This window comes from Nymphalis io, chromosome 23 (genome assembly GCF_905147045.1).
Source record: "Nymphalis io chromosome 23, ilAglIoxx1.1, whole genome shotgun sequence".
In the NCBI taxonomy this organism is placed as follows: domain Eukaryota; kingdom Metazoa; phylum Arthropoda; class Insecta; order Lepidoptera; family Nymphalidae; genus Nymphalis; species Nymphalis io.
This window is the reverse complement of record NC_065910.1, coordinates 4,092,711-4,116,040: the sequence shown is the minus strand read 5'-3', so window position 1 is coordinate 4,116,040 and position 23,330 is coordinate 4,092,711. Positions and strand designations below refer to the sequence as shown.

At 30.6% G+C, this 23,330-nt stretch overlaps 1 protein-coding gene across 3 annotated transcripts in view; it reads left to right on the top strand.

Moving 5' to 3' along the window:
• LOC126777624 (uncharacterized) overlaps window positions 1–23,330 on the top strand; it is a 119,639-nt gene that overhangs the window by 37,048 nt on the left and 59,261 nt on the right. The gene's annotated exons all lie outside the window — the stretch shown is intronic.

The following is a 23,330-nucleotide window of genomic DNA, read 5'->3' as shown; positions in this document are numbered from 1 at the left end:
TACGTAGAACAAGACACTATAATAAACAGACAGCGTGTCGCATAAATAAAATCATTGCGTCAAATGTATTTGCTTGCAATTTTGCTAGTAATTAGTATATTATCTATTACACTAATTAAATATTATATAAATGTGGTAAAATCATAAGCATTTCTAATAATAACACAAGTTTCTTACTCTAATTTTGTATTTTGTTCGTGTTTCGAATCTATTACTTTAAAAAAAAAACATTTTTTTTTTTATTAATATTCTATTAACATTATTGAACATTTTCTGTATTTATAAAAAAGGCCTTAGGTTTTATTAAGAAGAATCGAGTATAAGACTAAATTTAGTTGTTTTTTTGTTAAAACAGTTTTTTTTGTATTTTATAATTTTAAATTTTTTTTATTATTTTATTTTATAATTTTGTATAAACAATAATACTTATATTGATGTTTTTATTGTTCTTGTTTTTAAGGATAACTAATATTTCTATTTTCTCATGTAGTTAACGTTATCATTGTACTAGGAAAGGGTACGGTAATAACCCAAGAGATTTAACTCGATTCCCCGTTAAACTATGAAGGCTTTTTATTTTTTAAATTTCATATTTAGAATAAACTTAAAGAATCTGTGAGCGTTAATTTTACAGTCGAGGTGATGAGTGATTGTATTACACAGCGTATTTGCGTAAAGCTTAGTTCCCGATTAAAATACCAAACAATAATAATATCATATTCCTATTTACCACAAAGAATTTTAATAAGGGACATAATATATAAAACTATTGTTGCTTAAATATTTACAATACCAATCACTGAATTTTCTTCTTGAAATATGTGCTTAATTTGTGTTTATAATTCATCTCGTGCTTAACGGTGGAGGAAAACATCTTGAGGAATTATAGATATTTAGCAGTCAGTGTTCATGTTTAAATTGATTTATAATTCAACGCTTTAGCGAACATCGACTTTAAAAATGAAAAAAAAAAAAAACTTCAAATTAAAAAAAAGGGCTGCCCTAAATGAAAGAAGGAATTTATGGTCAGTGTCACTCGGGATGATATGTAAAGATTCCAACGATACTCCATATACAAACAAATGTTCATTAAAAGTTATGGGGGATTAAAGAAATTGACATACAGACATACACGAATTCTTAAAATATTACAATCTTTTTTGGGCACTCGTGTAACCGATATGATATAATCCTGCTTTTTAGAGTAAGGTTAGAACATGGCTAGCAATATGGTCATCCTAATATGACCAAACTTTATCATAAGAAATTGTAGACTAATTTTTTTTAATTAAAATTACACGGATTTGCATTATTTTAAATATACTGTTATAAAATGGACTTTTTTATGATACATATAATATATTACACATATGTACTAACGTATAGTCATGGCTTAAAAAAAAAAACTGTTGTCCAAGCTCATAAAACCTACCCATAAATCATGAAAAAAAAACAAATTGTAAATCCAATCGTAAATGTTATCTTAATTTATTTTAAATATAATCTGTGATAAAATTGTTTTACAAGTATTTCTTATTACTTGACTTCATATTTGTGTATTGCTAGAATGACCTACTTATGTTAAGTAATGATAAGGGATCGATCAGACTACGACAAAGCTACAGTCACACTTGTGTTTTAATACGAAATTTTTCGGACACGCAGTTTAATAAATATGAACTTAACAAACGAAACGTAAATGTGAACTCATCTGTGGTGTAACAGAAATAAAGCATTAAAAGCGGTCTTAGTTCTTGTCCAGATTTGCGCGATATTTTTAATTGTAATTAAGCTCGGCTAACTCGGTTCGCTTAATTATTAAATAAAAAAATCCTTGTGATTATATAGGAGATGGATTGACGTGAATACGTTCTAAATGCAAGGTCGTATAGTCCGTGGTCGTGGGAATAAATCATTCAATTATGAGTCACAGAATTTTATGCAAATTTGAGTTATAGTAAAATGATTAGCTTCTTAATTATTAATGTGTTTTATAATGACTTAAGCAGAGCATATTTAGGCGCCAATTCATACGTGTATGAATGACAAGGTGGTCTGTTATATCAAGATTCCGTTACATGTCGCATTGACTACAGGATAAGGTAGATAATAGATGAAATGATACATCAATCAACAAGGAACTAAGAAAATTAATTAAATAAAAATAATTAAAAAGTTTTTTTTTTTGTAAAACTAATAATTAAACCGACTTTGAAAATTGATAATATAAAAATGTGTATGTGATTATGTCTTATATATGTCCAAATTTTTAAATTACTTAGACGTCTGCGAAACGTTGATATTAACTCGAAACCTCCCTTTACACACATGCAGGGGAAACTAATAAAAGCGTATAAAACTTTGAAAATCGAACCTTTGACGACCGAAAGCCACATCACATCCATAAAACATCATCTATAAACTGTGGGACTAATTCGCGAACGTATAAAACCTGTATGAATACCTATAAAAATCAAAAACAATATTATTGTTATGATCAATGACCTGTAGAGCTATTCTGTAAGAACAAACTCGAAACTCACCGCAGAAAATGGTCGTGAAATGTCAGATAGTGATATGCGACATTGATCATAGTAATTATAACATTTCAAGAATACACATACCAAAATAGTATATCAAAATAAGGCGATTTTCGAAATTTCACGAGTGAGTAATTGAGTTCTAGAATCGTAATACACGGAGAAATAAAAATATCTTAAGTTACTAAAGGAAAAATACATCGTGATTCATAATGTATTTGATAAGCTTCAGAATTTACAAATTATCCCAATTATTCTTTTATCCTTTATATTTGTATCGTTATTGTGACGTCATATGAATAGGAACGTCTCTGCGTTTTCGTTTCGCATTGTCACTCGAGTGTGTTTGAGAATTTTTAGACGAATGAGTGAAAAGACATATCTATTAAGATCCTTTTTAATGATATTGTAAGCTTAATTGTTAAGTATTGTGCGGCTCGTAAGTTATGGTTTATAGAGGTCACAGAGCAAACGCTGTGTTACAACAAATTAACTCGTTGAATCTGTTAAAGGTTAGAGAATTATGTAAATTATAATGGTCGATGTGATGTCGTAGTTTCGATCATCTTGCTGTACGTTATTCATGAACTATACAGTCTCCAAATGAAATTAATTAATTGAACGATTTGCTATTTTTGTTTATCTCACACACAAAAAAAAGAGACGGCAATATTTTTTTATTAATTTACAGATTTTACTCAACAGTATAAAAATGGTATAATAATAAACAAACATTTGATTTACATATTCCACACTATATTACGTACAACAAACAGTTCTAGATTAATGTATCGTCATTTAGATTTTAATTAAATACTTATATCTACTTTAATTTTAATTCCAAAGCTATAACAACTTCACCGACATACAAAACGCCATTTTTTCACGAATCCATAACGAATAATAAGATCTCGACCAATGATATCGCGTCAATTCAATGTTAAAACTGTTTATTTGTCTTTTTTTACTGGTCTTGTTATTGGAATGGGCTATAGGAATTTAGGATTTTCCAAATGATGATCAACTGTGGGTTGGTCTTACTCACTTAAAATTATTAGTAAGGGTTTTTACAAATATGTCAATTAATAATAGTTGAATTGAAAATATATATGTGATACGTCGAAATTTATGCCTTGCTTATATAAACCTGTATAAACGAAACATTTTTTTTGTTGATGTTTTTTCACTATTCTTGTATCCGCGTAGTGATACAAATCCGGTTTAATTTAACTATCAAATACGTTTAATGTTTTTATCAGCACGTGATAAATTTTATTATTGTCTATTTAATCTAAGGATTTTCCACGATGACTCATTGGATGCGCGAGCTTTTTATGAACATACATAATGTGGATAAGAGCCATATAAGATTCGCGGGAAGCTGTTGGATACGGGTAGCGCAAGACCACCTTTCATGAAAATCCTTGGGGGAGGCCTTTGTTCAGCAATGGACGTCTTTCGGCTGATATGATCATGATGACATAATGTGGAATTAATTACAACGTTGCATAATTTCGTATAAATGTATGATGATTTGGCGAAAGATGAATGCTTGCACTTTTTTAAACAAATGTCACAAAGCCCGTCTGGTTTGGTACCAACCACTCGTCATATTTTCACTCGCCGAACAGCAATTAAGTATTGTTATGTTCTGGTGTGAAGGGTGAGTGAGCCAGTGTAGCTACGGACACAAGGAACATTTCTTAGATCCCAAGATTGGTGGCGCATTGGTGATGTAAGGAATGGAATGGATGGAATGGAAAAGGAATGGTGATTTTTTCTCACGCTATCAATTTCTGACAAATAGGCTAACTGTTGGAAAGTGGTGACTAATTACCAAGAGGTAGCCTATTTGCTAGTCCAAAATAGATATATTTGAATAAATAAAATACTAGAATCAACGTAACAGCAATTCTTGAAACTATATAAGCTACCATTATATTGTTCTATAAAAGTAACAGCCTGTAAATGTCCCACTGCTGGGCTAAGGCCTCCTCTCCCTATTTGAGGAGAAGGCTTGGAGCTTATTCCACCACGCTGCTCCAATGCGGTTTGGTGGAATACACATGTGGCAGAATTTCGATGAAATTAGACACATGCAGGTTTCCTCACGATGTTTTCCTTCACCGAAAAGCACGAGATGAATTATAAACAGAAATTAAGCACATGAAAGTTCAGAGGTGCTTGCCCGGGTTTGAACCCACGTTCATCGGTTAAGATTCACGCGTTCTTACCACTGAGCCATCTCCACTTCTTTACTTATATTGTTCTATAGTATAGCTTAAATAGCGAAAAAGGTAATTAATTAAACCTTAGATTTATATATATTTCATGTTCTATGCGGTTTGTTAATAGCTCTGCTAGATAACGAAAAACACAAACATTTATCGATAAATAGATCTTAATTTAAAAATATATATATATTAATATTATTTTATTCATACCACTACCTACCTCATATCCTATCTGTAATTACTTACACCGTTGGTCGCCTGGAAGAGATCGCTATGTAGCGATAAGGTCGCCAAAATTGTACATTTATTTAGGCAGTATACATGTTTTGTATTTTTTTCTTTGTGGTATGGTGTACAATAAAAGTATAACGTATAGTAAAGTAAAGTATAAAGTATATATTATGCATTTTTTATAGCAGAACGTTCAATTTATCGTATAATAGTTGATATTGATACAACTCAAAACTAAGAGAACTAAACAAAAGAATGATTGTTTTATACCCTTAGTGTGAGTTTTAACCGCAAACAAACAGATGTGTAAATTATTAAAAAATGACGTTTCATAAGCTATTTTAGGTTAGGATGCTGATTATGAATATTGTGGCCGAAGGGCGCTGACTCTCATTGGTTATGACGTCACACTTATCATGGAATATTTTTATCTATTCCCTTGTAATACACGATACATAAAAAGACAATACTTGTTCTGCAATGAGTTTGCGTTAATGTATTTAATCAGGTAAATAACCGGAGATCTTGAAAATTATTATTATCGAATTAAAAAATGGTAATACCATTTCGTAACTTAGTAATGTTTTATTTAATATATGTTTTTAATAAATAGGTTTTAAGTTTTAATTCTCATTCAATCATATATTTGGATATTTTTGGAATTCAACCTTTAGATTCATGTAGACCGATTTTTAAAGTTAACAAAATCTTGACTCTTAGCTGGATTGTATATAATGGATGTAGTCATGTTTGTTAAAAAAATATCCACATTTATTCGAAAAAGCAGGTGATAGAAGCAGGCTTGGATTAAGAGATCCTACGTGGGGAAATCTGCATGTGTCTAAGGTTATTGATACCACCTTGCCACTGTGGTCTCTTCCAATAAAAATTCTACAAAATGTGCATCAAAATATTTAATAATATACCAAAAAGCTTAAGGGAGTTACCATTAAGGTTACTAAGGTCTAAGCTTAAAAAATGGTTAATAGATAAAAAAATTACTCTATAAGTGAATATTTAAAAATTCAAGAATGTATTGAATAAATGAATAATTAATGAATTAGATGGTACATTCAACTTTAGTAAATGGATAATTTTGGATAATATATTTTTTTTTAAGTTAATAATATCAGTTAGCGTTTACAAAAACTTTATTTTATTAACAAACAATTACTTGTTAACAAATATATTTGCGTGCCTATCGTGGGCGAAATGTATTAGAGACTTATAAAGAAATCATAACATCAGTAAAACTATGTTTCATGAAAATAAACGATTATTATTATTGTTATATATATTCATAAATAGTTGCAGTGCTGACAATGTGAATTTCCGATAACGTTTTACAAATCTGTTCATAAATGCTTAACATAGTATGTTTTACTATTTTATTTAAAAAAACTACAATACAATAATATTATTAGCTACCTAGGCAAATGGGCCATCCATTGGTAAGTATTAGTTTTGACTGATTTGATAATTAAAAGTACTTTTTACTGGTTAAGAGTTTTAATTTCAAAATAAATATAACAATTTGATTAATACTAATACTATAATAAAAGTAATTATTTTGTTCTAAAAATTGCTATAATAATTCCAAGGCAATATTAAGTCACTATTAATTATTATTATCAACATAATGAATACATATAAGAATATTTTAAAGTAATGAAAATAATATCATACAATATTTATAAAAAAAGATTCTTAAGTCAAGAATTAATTTAATGATTATTATTAATTTGTATAATTCAACTTAGTTATACTCAATTAGTTTAGTTATATTAAATTTTTTTTAAATATTTGTGTCATTTCAATCCTGGGCCTTTGCTTAGTATTAAAAATGCGTTAAGCGATATTGATTATAATAATTATAATATTAAATGGATGAACGCATCAAAATTGCGTATCACAAAGTTTATTTTCGTCATTTCATAATTGAGATACGAAGTGAATTCGGACAGAATCACAGTGCAGTTATTTATAATATATATAAATATAGTTTCCTCCATTCACACGTGAGCCAATTAGTCGCATATGTATTTTCAATCATTTTCCTATTTAGTAATATTATATAAGTATAATATATCATTATATGTACGATTCGATATATTAATTTAATTTGATGAAACATTGCTTATGATATAATACTTTTATTTACATAACAATTGTTTACATCGAGATCCTAACTATATATATATATATATATATATAAGAAATAAAATAATTGAACCAGACTTCTTGTCAAAGTGGGGCAATAAAATGGGAAGTTATAATTATATTTTAGAAGTGTTTTTGCACTATAACTACATATCTTTTGCTGTTAGCAGCGTCGCTAGGGACTAGCCAGGCGGGCATTTTCTAGAGGTACAACCTTTGTGTGGCGTACCCTGCAGATCCACAGCCACTGCTTAGGCACAGACGCACATAATTAAAACATTATGCTAACAGAAATGAAATAAATACCTAATTGGAATAGCCGCTCCCACAGATTACAAACAGTGATACTAACAAAATTTGTGTCAACTTGAAAGATTTAATTTGTCATCATCATAAATAATCGGGCGCCAAATCTCGCAAGGTATATAAATATACATAAGTTTGGAATTGTGCTCGCTTGTGCTAACAAATCAGTCTAAGGTATAACAAACAGTCTAAGGATCTAGGATCAAATTAACATAAAAAACTATTCAGTATGTATTCAGACTTAATTAACAAATAACAAAAACGATTTAATTGCACTCATATATTTCAAAAATATGTAACAACAAATCGAGAATTTGCTTATAAATTTTGAATTTTTCTTGTTTTAATATAAATATTTAATCGAAAAATCACGTCATGGTATTAGACGTTTTAATGTTACCTTGGTTTTATTGTTTTAACAACAAATCTTCGATTTCACAGCCATTTCATTATTTAACATTTACAATCAAGCAAAGATTATGCATGAGATGGTCCAGTGGTAAGAACGCGTGAATCTTAACCGATGATCGTTGGTTCAAACCGGGCAAGCAAAACTGAATTTTCATGTGCTTAATTTGTGGTTATAATTTATCTCGTGCTTGACGGTGAAGGAAAACATCGTGAGGAAACCTGCACGTGTCAAATTCCACTGAAATTCTGCCACATGTGTATTCCACCAACCCGCACTGGAGCAGCGTGGTGGAATAACCTCCAAACTTTCTCCTCAAAAAGGGAGAGGAGGCCTGAGCCTAGCAGTGGGACATTCACAGGCTGTTACTGTACTGCAAAGATTATGTACAGAATAGTGACTGCTCGTCAATGTTCCACTGAGCATAGGCCTCTCCCATTAAGAGAAGGCTAGCTGCATATTCTAACATGCACTTAGAATATATTGAACGAATACAGATCCCTGCGTTTTATTTCTTTAACACTGATTTGAATTGTATATAAAAATTAAGCACATGATAACACAGTTCTTGTCTGTATTTGATCCTATTATTAAGTTCGCTTTTTATTTATTAGCATCTCGCCTTTGTGACGTATATCGGATCCGTTGAAATAGCTTACGCATAGAAATTTAATAGTATTATTTTTTTTTGTTTCTATATAATAATAATAAAGCCTTTAATTCCCACAACACTGTACGTGATGTTTTTAAATAAATACATTCTTTTTTTTATTATTTGGGCTATAGGCCCCTCCGTGGGAGAAGTGCTCCTAAAGCTTTTTCAAAATTTTCCTTCCCTATCGTTACATTCCGCCAGTCGCTCCCTGATATTTCCGCGAGGTCGAGGTTGTTTCTATATACGTATTGCTTATGTATAATTAATTTACCTAATTTAATTTTCCCTATCAGAATATATTTTTATATATTTTTTCCGTTATCTATTAAAACCGTATAAATAAAGTTCAATGTACGATTGATATATAGCCTTTTAATGCATACTTCGCACCGTGTTGCAATAGAGCACCTATTATAGAAAATAAATCGTGGCTCACCTTTAATTTATTATAATATCGAAATACTTGATCTTTTGTATTTATTTATTTAACTTATCTCAAAACATGTTTATTGAAAAAAGGCACTCTTAGTGCTAAAAGTTTTCCTGTCTGGAAGGATGAGCGGGAAATATCAGTGCAGGCGAGTAGGTGACTAAATAGTTATTATGCGTTTGTTCCTTAGTCGCATTAACGCCGCAACAAATCAAAGTATACACTGCGGTTTCGCCCGCGTGTTATAGGGAATGGGGAAACTTTTACGGTATAAAAAAGTATCATATTTCCTTCCTTGAAGTTCAAGCTTTTTGCATACCAATCATCATATTCGGTTCCGTGGGTTAAATGCGAAAGCGAAAAAAATATACAGAGAAACAAACTTAGTTTCGCTTTTATAATATTATTATAGATTAATTGGTCGATTGGACATATTGAATCGAAGTTAACTTTAAATATATTTTAATATTAAAATAACGATTAATAACTATTTGTAAAGACCTTCTTGACTAAGGTATATTTGGTTTTATTTAGAGCGGAGCTGTGGGTATAAACTGATTATATAGTATCGTATCTACTCGTTAACGTTTCTAATCACGTGCTTCGTGTGAAGCAGGTCTTATTATGCAACAGCTCGCCATTTTGTCCTTGAACTTTGACATTATAATAGAATTTTCAACAAACTAGAAACGCGGCCTATTTTTGTTATTTATACGGATTATTCTAGATTCGGATTAATTCAATAAAAAACATACCTATATATTTTTGCGCGTAATATTTCAAAAATACAAATAGACGAATGAAACAAATAAAAATTGCCTTTAAAAACTTGAATAACCCATAGTGTTATGTTATTGTGGTATAATCTAGTTTCACACCCGGTTCTTAACTACATGGGGATACCGTAATAGGATATTCACTGGTAATGACTTTTTACATTGATCAATCTTATTATTCTAAACTACATAGAATAACAAATATCATATAAACGGTTATATATTATGATTCTGTCAGTTTTATTCAGAAACTAACATATAATCTGGGGACGCAGTAATTATTGCATAACGATGTCCGAGAATGGAATTAATGTATTGGTAATCCAGTAGCATTTCAATAGTTTATTATTTATTAAATTATGTAATATTTTTACAAAAATGATTATATGGTTTTGTTTAAGCATGCAATGTATATTAATTTTAACGGAAACATTGATAATCGTTATTTATGATTACAATTTGATATGGTATCTGTGGTATCTGTTTTTGTTCGCGACTCCTTGGTTGTTATGTTGTATTCGTATATTTTACAAAATGATATTTCATCGTAAATAGTTCACACAGTTCGAAGTTCGGAAGTAAACTTAAACTCAAGTAATAAAATTTGTGCGGTACATAACTTGAAGTTGTTTAAATTCAACAAGTGCTCATACAATAAACAATTAGTTATCATGTAAGTCTAGTAAATCACGACAATGAAATAGTAATTACCATAGACAATAACTCTTAAACTAAGCCCGGGGCTTTTAACTTTATAATACTTGATAAACGATTTCGGAAACATGATATAGTAAATTGTATATATACTGAATATTATATACGCGAAAGTTACGTGTCTATCTGTTATGATTTCACAACTGAACCAATGAAAAGATTTTTCATAAGATTTTGTAAACGACATAAGCTACTATTTTTATACCTAGCACCTGCCCATTCCCCAATTATTAACTGTCAGTGGTAATAAATAGTTAAAATTTTTACATTCAACCGAAGCCCAGTTTTCGCACGGGTAGTGTAAGAGTTTACATAAAACGTTTATATTGGACAAACATTTTTTTTGTGACTAGGAATTTGGGCTGCGTAGATCAATTCACCAAAGTTTGATGAATAGTTAAGGTTAAGGAATGCATAGGAGATAAATATTTAAAGAAACATATTAGTTGATTATTATTATTAGCTAATTAGCTTTTTTAGCCCAAAGGCTGAGTCTAGCGGTGCAGAGATGCAATCGTGCCAGCGTCTTGAGTACAATGCCACAGAACAATCTTTAAGACGGCATGTTTTTGCTATAAATTTGTAATGTGTATTTTGTTTTTTTTTTATTTTAATTTTATATATAGCCGAGATGGCCCAGTGGTAAGAACGCGTGAATCTTAACCGATGATCGTGGGTTCAAACCCGGGCAAGCACCACTGAATTTTCATGTGCTTAATCTGTGATTATAATTCATCTCGTGCTTTACGGTGAAGGAAAACATCGTGAGGAAACCTACATGTGTCTAATTTCACTGAAATTCTGCCACGTGTGTATTCCACCAACCCGCATTGGAGCAGCGTGGTGGAATAAGCTCCAAACCTTCTCCTCAAAATGAGGAGAGGAGGCCTTTAGCCCAGCAGTGGGACATTCACAGGCTGTTTCGGTTCGGTTCGGTTATATTTTATAAAAATGACTGTACATAGTTTATGTAAACTGTAGATATTAAATAAATGTTTAAGTTTACGGGTTCAGTTTTACAATACGTATGGAGAGATCCTTAAGCTCGTTACTTATTTCTTTATATAACATTATTTAAACCTTAATTGAAGGAATTAAGAAATGACGTATGTTTAAAAAAGTAGGTAATATTTTTCAAGCGGCTTAGCCGTGACAACACAACAGGCAGAGTTACTTGCATTTATACTATTAGTATACATTGAGAACCTTTTTCTTTTTAGAAATAATAATAAAATCAATATTATATTATATGAAAACACACTGGATGTGATGTGTTTGTGCTCAAATGCTATTTGTAATCATATGTACATGCGATTGCACATATGTGTTTGTATGCTTAAAAGATTTCGCGTTATGCAACATTTAACTCCGTGTTGGTCAACATTTAGTGAAACCGTTAGTCCAGTTACAAGCAAACACGGCTAATTTATTCCCTAATATTGTGTAATAGAAAACAAAAAGATTTATACAATTCATCGTTGGTTCGACAGGCTAGCGTAGTCCCTACTGCGAGCGATAGCTGCGCTTATGTTTTTTTTTCGTTGGTTTAAAGACTGGATATAAAGCAGATCCCGAGATTCTGAGTTTATTCCTCAGGTCAGGTCATTAAAAAGTTTTTGGGTTTTTCTGTTGAAAAATTATCAACAGCAATCCGGAGATTGGAAGTACTTAAAGTGTGCCTTGGAAAGCACGTAAAACCGTTGATCCTGCGCCTGAACTTTTTCCGGTCATGTAGGATTGCCATCACATCTGATTATAAATGTTAAGAAATAGAGTGACCTGTGTTTGCGCAAACGCTGCACTATAATTAAATATGTTCTACGAAATTAGAAATTTTTGTGCAAAGTGCAGCTATTTATAAACATTACAATGGCGTCGTTGATCGTCATTTTACAATTTTAATCCTAATATCAGCCTACCATCGGTTCGAAATGTGAATTCTTTTTTTACTAGTTACTCTAAATGTACATGTTTTATTTAAGAATAAAGGATATACTAAAAACTTTTTCAAAACGCTCTTCATCTTTTGATATAAGTTTATTTGTTTACTAGTTTATTCAGTATATATAACTGGATGTGGATATCTCTCTTTGACGTTATTAGACCATTTCATTGTTTGGCGGATCACCATTAAAGTTGCCATACATAATGATTAGTTGATTAGATTATACATTTTTGTAACTCGTCGCTGTCGTAGCTACATCTATACTATTCAATCGATCGCCATGATAATTGGTATACATGTGAGCAAACGAATTAAGCATCAGTCTTATCGGATACAAGCAAATTTAAAGTCGCTTATAATTACGATCTACTCGTAACGCACATTATAAACGGGAAAGTGAGTTCATTTATTTGTTTATTACGCCTTTAAGTTTTAATTACTCAATGGAGCATTATTAAAATTTGCATACATGTCGTCAGGAGTTCAGAAAATGTCATAGGAAAAGCTAACACTAAAACCCGCCCTTTTATCTCTTTAAATTTAAATCTTTTCATACTTTATCTATAATTGATGAGTCCGTCAAATAGATGACCTTGAAAAGAAAAAATAATCCAATACAAATAATACTATTAATTTTTATTATTATATAATTCATATGACAGTACACTTGTTAGCCTTGGGTCGATATTTCCTAACACAACGATTATGCTAAGGGCCAAAACTGACTTAATGGCTGTCGTTACTTTATGTGATTAAGAACAATATACTGTAATGAGTCCATATTGTAGTTACGAAAACCACAGTGGCCTTGTGGTAGAAGACGATGATTTTATCCGTATATCTCGGTTCAAAACTAAGAAATGACTACTTACAATTAGTTAAAACTTAATTTGTTATTTAAATTCTCTCTATCTATTTCGTCACAAAAACTATTTATCTGTTAGAACTTAAGTAAATACAAAAGCAAAGTAAAAATTGGCCACTATACATAAATCAAGACTGCGAAGAATGTTGGCAAGAATGCAAGTTTCGCCGTATATTCGAAATTCCGATCCTCTGGTCGAAAAATAAACCAGGCCTTCTCCCCTGTAAAGGTAACATGTAATGTGTTTAAGAAATTTCTAAGTCCGTAACAGCCTGTGAATGTCCCACTGCTGGGCTGTAGGCCTCCTCTCCCTTTTTGAGGAGAAGGTTTGGAGATTATTCCACCACGCTGATCTAATGTGGCAGAATTTTAGTGAAATTAGACACATGCAGGTTTTCTCACGATGCTTTACTTCACCGTAAAGCACGAGATGAGTTATAATTACAAATTAAGCACATGAAAATTCTGTGGTGCTTGCCCGGGCTTGAACCCACGATCATCGGTTTCACGGATCACGTGTTCTTACCACTGGGCCATATCGGCTTTTTTCTAAGTAAATTAATTTTATTCACATGATTATCCAATAATTCAAAGTAAACTCCTCGTCTGGAGCTTATTTCAGTCTTAGCGGCTTATTATACCTAGCAGTGAGAAATTTGCGACCTTTTGTTTTTTTTTTTCAGCCTTTTGCCGTCCACTGCTGGACGAAAGCCTCCCCCATATATATATGACCTTTTGTTAGTGAATAAAAATTTATGTTTACACCAACCGCTATCCGACTTCGTCCGGGTTGAACAATTATCTATCTTAGTATATATCACGTAGGTATAAATTATTTTAAATATTACTCATCACATTAAATTCAAAGGCAGGATAACCTCCAATGTTTAGTCAATTATGGTGACTGCATTATGGAACTGGTGTCCGATATGACAACATACTATTTTAAGTGCTATCATAGTTCTATGCGTGAGAAACTACCACGATACAGACACCGGTGGGCAATTTTAAAAAAAACATCTTAATATCCATTCCGTTAACCACATAGCTGTAATCAACTTATAACAAAAGCTCAAAATGCTAAAATATACTTGACTACGAATAAATGGGATTCAACAATGCGAAAACAAATTATTTTCTGTCCTCAAATATCCAAATGGGAATATAAAATTGAATGAAAACAGGAAATGTATATTAAAGAAAGTGATCCTCTGACGCGGTAAAACCCTGAGGCAAGTTTTCAAGGTAAACGTTATTATTACATACAATATGTTCTACGATAAGGAATTCCCGTTTACATAACCTCTTTAATTTAGTAACCTTATCTACATTACTCAATTAAAATTCGAATATTGCTATAATTACCTTATTAACTATATATGTAGTAAAATTAAAATGAAATGTGGCGCGTTGAGAGTGAAATTTCACTATGGAACGAAAATGACGTCGAATAATTACTACGAATTTAGTAGCGAAAGAAAGCTAAGTATATACTTTTACGTAAGTTCTCTCGTTAAAGAGTAATATTATATGTATGGAAGAAAAACGAAAGCGAATTACTTAATAGTTAAACATCAAACTACGGAATAAAACTTTTTTTTTAAAGTGGACTTACAAATTCAAAATGAGTTTTTTTTAACTATCTGTGAAAATTCATATATGAGGAAATACTGATTACATTTCAATGCAAATCGCGTAGCTTCTATCTTGAATCTGTTTTAGAGTTGAGAATATCGAAAATGGTATGTGAGAACTATGACTGAGTACGTGAATCATGTGCCTTTTTATATATTAAGGTTATCATAATTCAATGATTAAAATAGGATATTATACATTAGTAGCAGCGATTTCATCAGCATTTAATTTGGAGTATGTTACCATTTCGTCCAGTGTGTGATGCCAATATCGCAACACAAGCCATTACGTTTTGGCTATCCCTTCATAGGCTTTTAGCGTAACCATGCAATTCCTAGGGGCCTCTGTACTCTTGAGAACATCCCTAGGGATTAGAGGTTCACAGACGTGGGCCAAACGTTGAGGCTTCACGGTTGTGTGCGCAAGCGATCCCGTGACACCCCCCGAAAAGACGGAGTGGATGCCAGTGGTGTTTTAGTGGCAATTCCACTTGGCACTGGTGAATCGAAAGGCGAAAGGTGTAAATGCGTTTTTTCAATAATAAAGAAAAAAAGTAAGTGAAAAATAATTATTTCGAATAGTACTTCCTGAGCACGTTCAGCAATACATACTCTTCAGCTGTATAATATTACTTGTAGGGATTATATGGATGTGACATTTTGGAACTGGATTTTTATACGAATATATGAATATTATTTTACTGGTTTCAGATGTTGTAACGGATAACGAATTATCCGATTATTTAATTAACGGATATTAGATTACTTAGGAAATGCAAATAACTACAATATATCAATTTGACTTTGTTTGTATTTGTATTATTTACATGAATTACAATCACAGAAAAAGACCTAACGGGCGAAGTCACGGACGAAAACTAGTTTAATATGATCTTGAAAAATGATATTTCAAGAGTATTTGATAGAGCCTTCTTGAATCAAGGATATTTCGATTATGGTTTTCAAGTTGTCTTTATTCAAATTGTGCTGATCGTTTCAACCATACAACATCTATATTTATAATATAAATATATTAATCTGAAATTATATTATCTTTTAATAAATAATTCAGCCATTTTGATGTAGATATATAATATGTGTATTGAAAACGAAATATCAATATGAAAAACTCGAACGACTCGACAAATTAATTATTTAAGCTCATGAATATTCTTTTAATTATGATAATTCGCAAACAATTAAACACTCCGTCATCATTTTATTAGTTTCGAAGCAACGAAATATTCAATTTATCGTCCCTTTTATGTCTAATCGAGTAAAAACGTATAAGTTAGCAGTTTTAATAAAAATGTAATAATAATTAACTTTTAGGTTAGTTACAGTTTTATTTTCATCCGTTTTTAAATGAAAAATGCAATTTTGTGCGGTTTTTAGGCGTTCAAATGTTGGACGGTATAATTGTTTTAGATGAAGCGAATTTGTTTTAGATAAATGTACTAGTGTTTTGTAGTGTTCGATTTTATATAAAAAGGTAAGTGAAATTATAGACACAGAGCAACATATGTACATAACGTCAATGCTAATATTGGTCAAGTGTCGAAAATAACGGTTAAGACCATATCAGAGGTACTACATAATACGCGATTGATTTAGTTAAGGTTTAATGTAAAGTTAGATTTGGTTGCCAAAAAGAGAATATTAACTTAATTAATATTATTAATTAATTAATAATAATAATTAATTTATTGAGTGATTCAATATTTGAAAATGGAATTATGAGCTGGTTTTAACAATGTCTCTATGGGCGAAATTCCGAATTTTAAGAATACGTAAATTTTAATGGGACATTAATTATATTAATATTATGTGCATGACATCATTTCCGTGGACGATTTATATAAAATATTTGGATTTAAGCCCAGGTACAGGTTTTTTGGTACTTTTCATTAATTTAAATTAACATACCTTAGGATACCTCACGCACGAAATATTAATATAAATCCAGTTCGAGACCGTATCGAGCGAACGTTGACTGATTTGCCGTTAGTCGTCGACAGAGTGAAAAATTTATTGATATTTTTACATAACTTTTTGCAAATTATTATGCATCAAATCACTGACTTCGATACAGTTATGGAGTTACCGTGTTCTAACCTACACTAATTAAATGCTTAATTGGTCACAGACAATTAACTCTGCAAAATATTACAATTAGCGCAGATATCTTATTACGATTACTCATTGATATTTTTTACCATTGGCAACACTAACGCTACATTGTTCCAATATAAAAGTAGTCTATGTAGCATCAAAATTATACTTTTGCATCGTCATTTTAGAATATAAATAAAACTACCACGGATTCAGTATGAAGGTCGTACCAACAACTGGAAACTCTGTGGTTACTCTTTTTAACAATCATGTGCTCTTTTATCATATATATAAATTTAGTGCAGAATAATATTATTTATTTATATTTCTTTATATAAGCTGTAATTTTTGAAATGGTATAGGTGTGCAAAGAATCCGCAATAAGGGAATAAAACACGAATTGACGACGATATTAAAAAAGTACTAGGAAGACAACGTGAGGGTCGGAAAATTTATTGACAAAAACAAAATTACACCAATGATTAGATAAGAGTCCTAGTTCCTTATTCAGATCCGCGGTATCAAAACTGTAAGTTATATTAATGATTGTCGGACCTTTAAAAAAGATACCTTAAGCATAATATTAATAAAACATGTAGATTAGGTACCATACATATGTTACATATCATGCGGTTCTCCTCAACAAAATTGACCACGGTGACCATTCTCAACAGAAACTGCGCAATATATATTATACACAAGTGTACGCAGACACATGACATGCACTCTATAGCTTCACACTCATTATCCGACGGCAATCTCATACGATAGGAGAGTTCAGGCGTTCAGTACCAACAACTTTAAGTGCATTTCAAGGGACGGGAATATAAACACTAGCAACTTCCAAACTTCGGGCTACTATTGAGAATTTATTGACTGAAGAACTTAACTGGTCCAACTTAAATGTGCAGATAGAGTGCAATAACGTATCTTCCATACATACAATATGTAGCTTTAGGTTTATAAATAATTATTCCTCAAAAAGACAAAAAGGTATATAGAAAATATGGGAAATGTTTACAACTATGAAGATGATATTATGTAGACTATGGTTCTTGGTTTATTTAAGGTATATTAATCTAAATATATAGTATAAACAAATATTTTGAGTACATAACATAATTTATAAAATTAAAAGGAAATTTTAGAAATTTACATATAAATATTTGTATCGAGTTACAATTCTTAATTATTGGGGGTAATAAAGCTGCGCGCGAAGGTAGTAATTTTTAACGTAGTTTGTTCATGTATTCAGAAATACCAACCAACTAGCTCTAGATATAAATTACTATATATGTATTCACGGTAAATTAAAACGATAAGTTCTTTTTATTTTGCTGGTTATCGCTTATTGTTTTAAGCGTTTATAAATTAGCGCTTACTAGATATGCTCCTGTACGCCATAGCGTTTATAATGCATTGTTATGATCGTATGGATGTTACTGTATAAAGTCGAAATGCTTTAATTTATTTGTACCAATATTGGAAAATATTAGACTCGTAAATTCGCACGTTTATTGTTTATTCTAAGATTTTATAATGTAGGCTGTGACGACACTAGAAATTTTTGAAAACTGACATAATTTTGTATTTTTTTTATAATTTTTGTTATTTTATTAAAATCTATATAAATATAAAGATAGATATATTTATAATACAGAATTAAATCACAAAAATAACAATTCTTAAAAATACACTTAACGAAACGGCTGCAGAACACTAACATTGATTTTAGAAGCCATCCAATACCAATTGTTCGTTTGATTTGAAGCATCTATTGGCGCTTCCTGGGGTTTAGATCGATTCATATGTCGTGATGCCAAACAGCATGACGCTCAGTTGCTGTCAATCAAACAATTACAAGCTTTTATTTAGTTTTGTCTGTAGCGGTGTCTGTAATCATTTAATAACGAAATTAAATTTTTGTATTAATTTTATCCCGTATTTATTTTTGTTTTAATTATTATAAATTCAAGTAATAACCATCAATTTCAATTATTCAAATCCGTCGGGCGCTTAGTGATGGCCATATTTTTTATCGTTACTAATATTATAAATGCGAAAGTGGATTTGTTTGTTACGCTTTCACTCCTCAAAGAATCATTATGAAATTTTGCATACACGTTGTATGGGGTATATAAAAGGACACAGGGTACATAAAGATACATAAAGGTAGGGTAGACGCGAATAATTATTATATAATAATAAACCGACTACAACTTCAAAGAATGAATCACTAAGTAGGCTGTTCGTTGTTTATCTGCGGGTGGTCAAGCGTATATAATTTTATCCTTCCTTTATATAAATTCACCTTGGCATTCTCAATCCTCCCGAATAGAACACAATTCATCATAAGTCGTCACATTTAGTCAAGGTTATAATCACGAAGGCCTTTCTATAATTGATGCGGATAAATCAATCGTGAATCGAATGTTTGACTGTTTGTGATTTTACGGATAAATTAGCAATGTTTTTTAGTAATTGTAAACCTGTGATTCCGTCAGTTTAGTTTAATCAAGTAAAAGATTTTATTTAATTTATTTAAAAAAAAACATATTAAGTTTTGCAAGAATGACGTTTTGTGTATTTTAAATTGATAGAAAGTGTCGCTTTTTTTTAATTTCTCCTTCAGATTAAAATACGAATTTAAATTGCGGGAACATAAATATATATTTTATTACAGAATTATTTACATTAAAGCCTTAAATAATGGATCAGTATTTGTTACGCAATCAGTACGCTCGATTTACAGCAATGTGCGTGAACGCACACAAACGTAGTGTGGCGTTGAAATAAACTAAACTTGAGAAAATAAAGTTTAGGCACGACTTCTTAAGCTGAACTTATATAATAAATCTGAAGAGTTTATTTATTTTTTATTTGAACAAACTCTAACTACCACTCGGGTTTGATACATTTTACAGTACAAATCTTGAGCATTAATGATGAAATCCATAACCATTCTTAGCAGAATCATATCTATGCATAGCAACGGTTGACGAAGATGACCTCTGATCCGCTTGAACCCTTGTTTCTCAATCAATCAAGTTGTTGTGCAACTTTAATTGGCATGTCTCATCCTTTATAAGGATAACTACCGCCGTCTGTCTTTAGAACATAGAATATACAGAAGGTCCATGGGTGAGAAACGAGATCAATATTTGTACTCTATGTCTAAATCTTTAAAGTTATACCAATAAATACATTTGACCAATTTGTAACATACATTGTAGCAAATTGAAAGTAAATGTAATGCTTATATTTTGGCTGCTTTATCAATTTTTATACTCCAGTAATTTCAATTTATGAATCTTGACCAAAAACTAATCAATTAATTTTCATGTTTAATTTGTATTTATAATTCATCTTGCTCGGGTGAAGGATATATTCTTAAGAAAACCTGCTTGTGTCGGATCCAAATTTGTTACGTGTATGCTATCAACCCGCGTTAGAGCAGCATGGTGGAAAGCTCCACAGTTTCTCTCTAAATAAGAGGAGCCAGTAGGACATGATGTTTAAAGCAACTACGAGGGTAGTCGTCATAGAGAATATTCTAATTAATTAAAATGAACAATCTTTATTTAAACAGATTTAAATAATATGTCATCATCGTTTTTGCTACTTAACGATCTTCCTCAATAAATAATCTTCAAGTACTATTTTAACATTTTAGTCACGGACTTGATATATAAATACTTACTTTGAATATATTATTTCTACATTGTAAATATTATATACTGTTACCTGATTAGTTCTAGCTGGTCGCACCATAGGAACGAATAACTCGTCGGTTTTTTTAAATATATATTTTGAGTATTACTCAAGAAATTCTCAATCAGAGTTTAGAAGTTAGCAAAGTTACACTCCCGTGCCGCGAAAGCATCTAAAATCGTTGATCCTATGCCTGATTTGTCATCGATCGTGTTGAATAGCGGTCTCGTCGGATTAAATTAGGAAATATAATGTACTTGTGTTTTATTTGCACAATCTGTACTAATAAATGAGGAGACATATTTTGTAATGCCTAAAAAAAGCACTGAAGAAATATTTAAATAAATCTTACATCAAAATATTACGCTTCGGAAAACATTTTGCTATATATTGCTATATAAGAAGTTGTATTTCATAGTGTTACTCGCTTTAAACTTTAGACTATTCACGACTAACGTGACAAGCGTCGATTTTATATTCATTTAACAATTATAATTCGTTACATAATCCTATACGATATCTCCTGCGTAGTTGATTAGTCCTTGGAATTGGTCTCCATGGCCAAACATTGGCTAGACGTTCTTGGTAAAGTATACTGATATAAATTCATTCATTATATTCTATTAATCTAATACTGGTAGGACTCCGAAATGTAATTATCCTTAAAATGGAGGGTAATTAGTTGAACAATGCTGTGTCTTCTTCTTTCAAACGATAAGTCCATGACGACAGAAAGTAAGGAATGAGTTTTTAACAAGACACTACAATACATGTTTTTTAAGTACTATATCCTTAGTAAGTATTCATAATATTATTAAATATTCGTTATTCATTGATATTTTTATCGAGGAATGGTCGAAATGTTTTCGGGATGAACGGCCACCTGATAGCAATTGGTTATCATTGGCGGTAAATAGGGGTTTCTTACATCGCAAAGGCTCCGCTAAACATTGAACCTAATATGTTAGAGACTATAATACATACCAAAATGCTAGTCCACATAGGCTTATCAAGTATTAACATTAATAACTTTATCCTTTTCATCCAACTTCATCTTTCCGTTAGGCCCCTTTTACTATAACATAAGGTTATTTTAATAAAGAAAATATAATTTTAGTGTATTTTCAATTACATTAAAATACTAGTTTTATATTTTTTAAGTTAATGATGTGTAAATGTTGTCTTAAGTATTTCAATAACCTTAAATAGATAAATATTTAACTATTAACTTGCGTCAATAATATACAAGTTTTTCGGCGGGCTTCTTCGCTTCCAACTGATAAAATTAATGTTATACTGTTCATGAGTCATCCAAAGTTGAGATTTAAGCATCAACAAACAAACCTCCGTCCACATAGATAATATTAATGATATTACAAAGGATGAATTAGAAGTCTATATGCAAGTATGTATGTATGTTTATACACATATATTTAGTATAAATATATAAAATACTGTATCCTTGTCTAGTAGAAATTGCTTTGTTAGAAATAAGATTTAATTTAAATTTAAAACAAATATTGTTAATTAAATTGGGTGTACTTACACTTTGTTCTATTAAATTTAAAAAAAAAAATAATTAAAAAAAGTTTTTAAAAGGAATGATGACAGGATGATAGGAGGGGGGGTGCAGGTGTTAGATAGCTTTGTTGATAGAGTGTTGAGTCAGGCTATAAGTTATATAAGCTATATCTAAGCTAGTAATATCTTTAGTCCTAATAAGTTAAAATATAATATAAAATATACGTTCAAGGTAGCAGAATTCACATCAAATATAAACTTAAAATGGATATTTATTATGTGAAATATAAATCTTATAATACAATAAATTATGTTACTTTTATTAAAAAGAAAAATATTTAGTCTCGATGTAAAATTATAAAATCAAATTTGAATACACATGCATTAGAGTAATTGTATGTTTTAAAATGAAACGTTTTGAACATGTATGTTTTAAAATGAAACGTTGACGAAACAGTGATGACATCGGACAGTTGTACAATGCATGTGCAATATTAACACCAAGAACATGAAATTCACGCTTGTCACGTCAATAGTCGAAGTAAAACTGTAAAGTGCAGCGACTTATAATATTATTATACATACAAAAACCTTCCTTCAAACGCGCTGTATCTTTTAAATAATATTATATCATTAATTTATTTATTTATTTAATACTTATTGCACATCAAATAAATAAGATAAGAGAAATAGGAAACAATCAAAGAAAAAGAAAATAATGGTGTGCAAAGGCGGTCTAATTTTTATTACTTAATATATTTTATTGGCTTATTACTTTTTCAATTCATTACCATAAAAGTATATTCATTTATTAGTATTTAATAATAATTAAATAAAATATATTTATTACGAAAAAAAAACGAAGAGCGATTTCATTTATAATAAAAAATACAAACAAACAAATAAAAGCATTACCAACAATCGTACATGGTGAATTTATCTATACTAATATTGTAAATGCGAAAGTAACAAACATATCCAGTCAGAAATAGTTTATTTAATGCGACTTCTATTATGCCATACTGAGGTATCTTCCTAACAAGCACACAAACAAAAGCCTTAAATAAATCAAAGTATATCAAAAGAG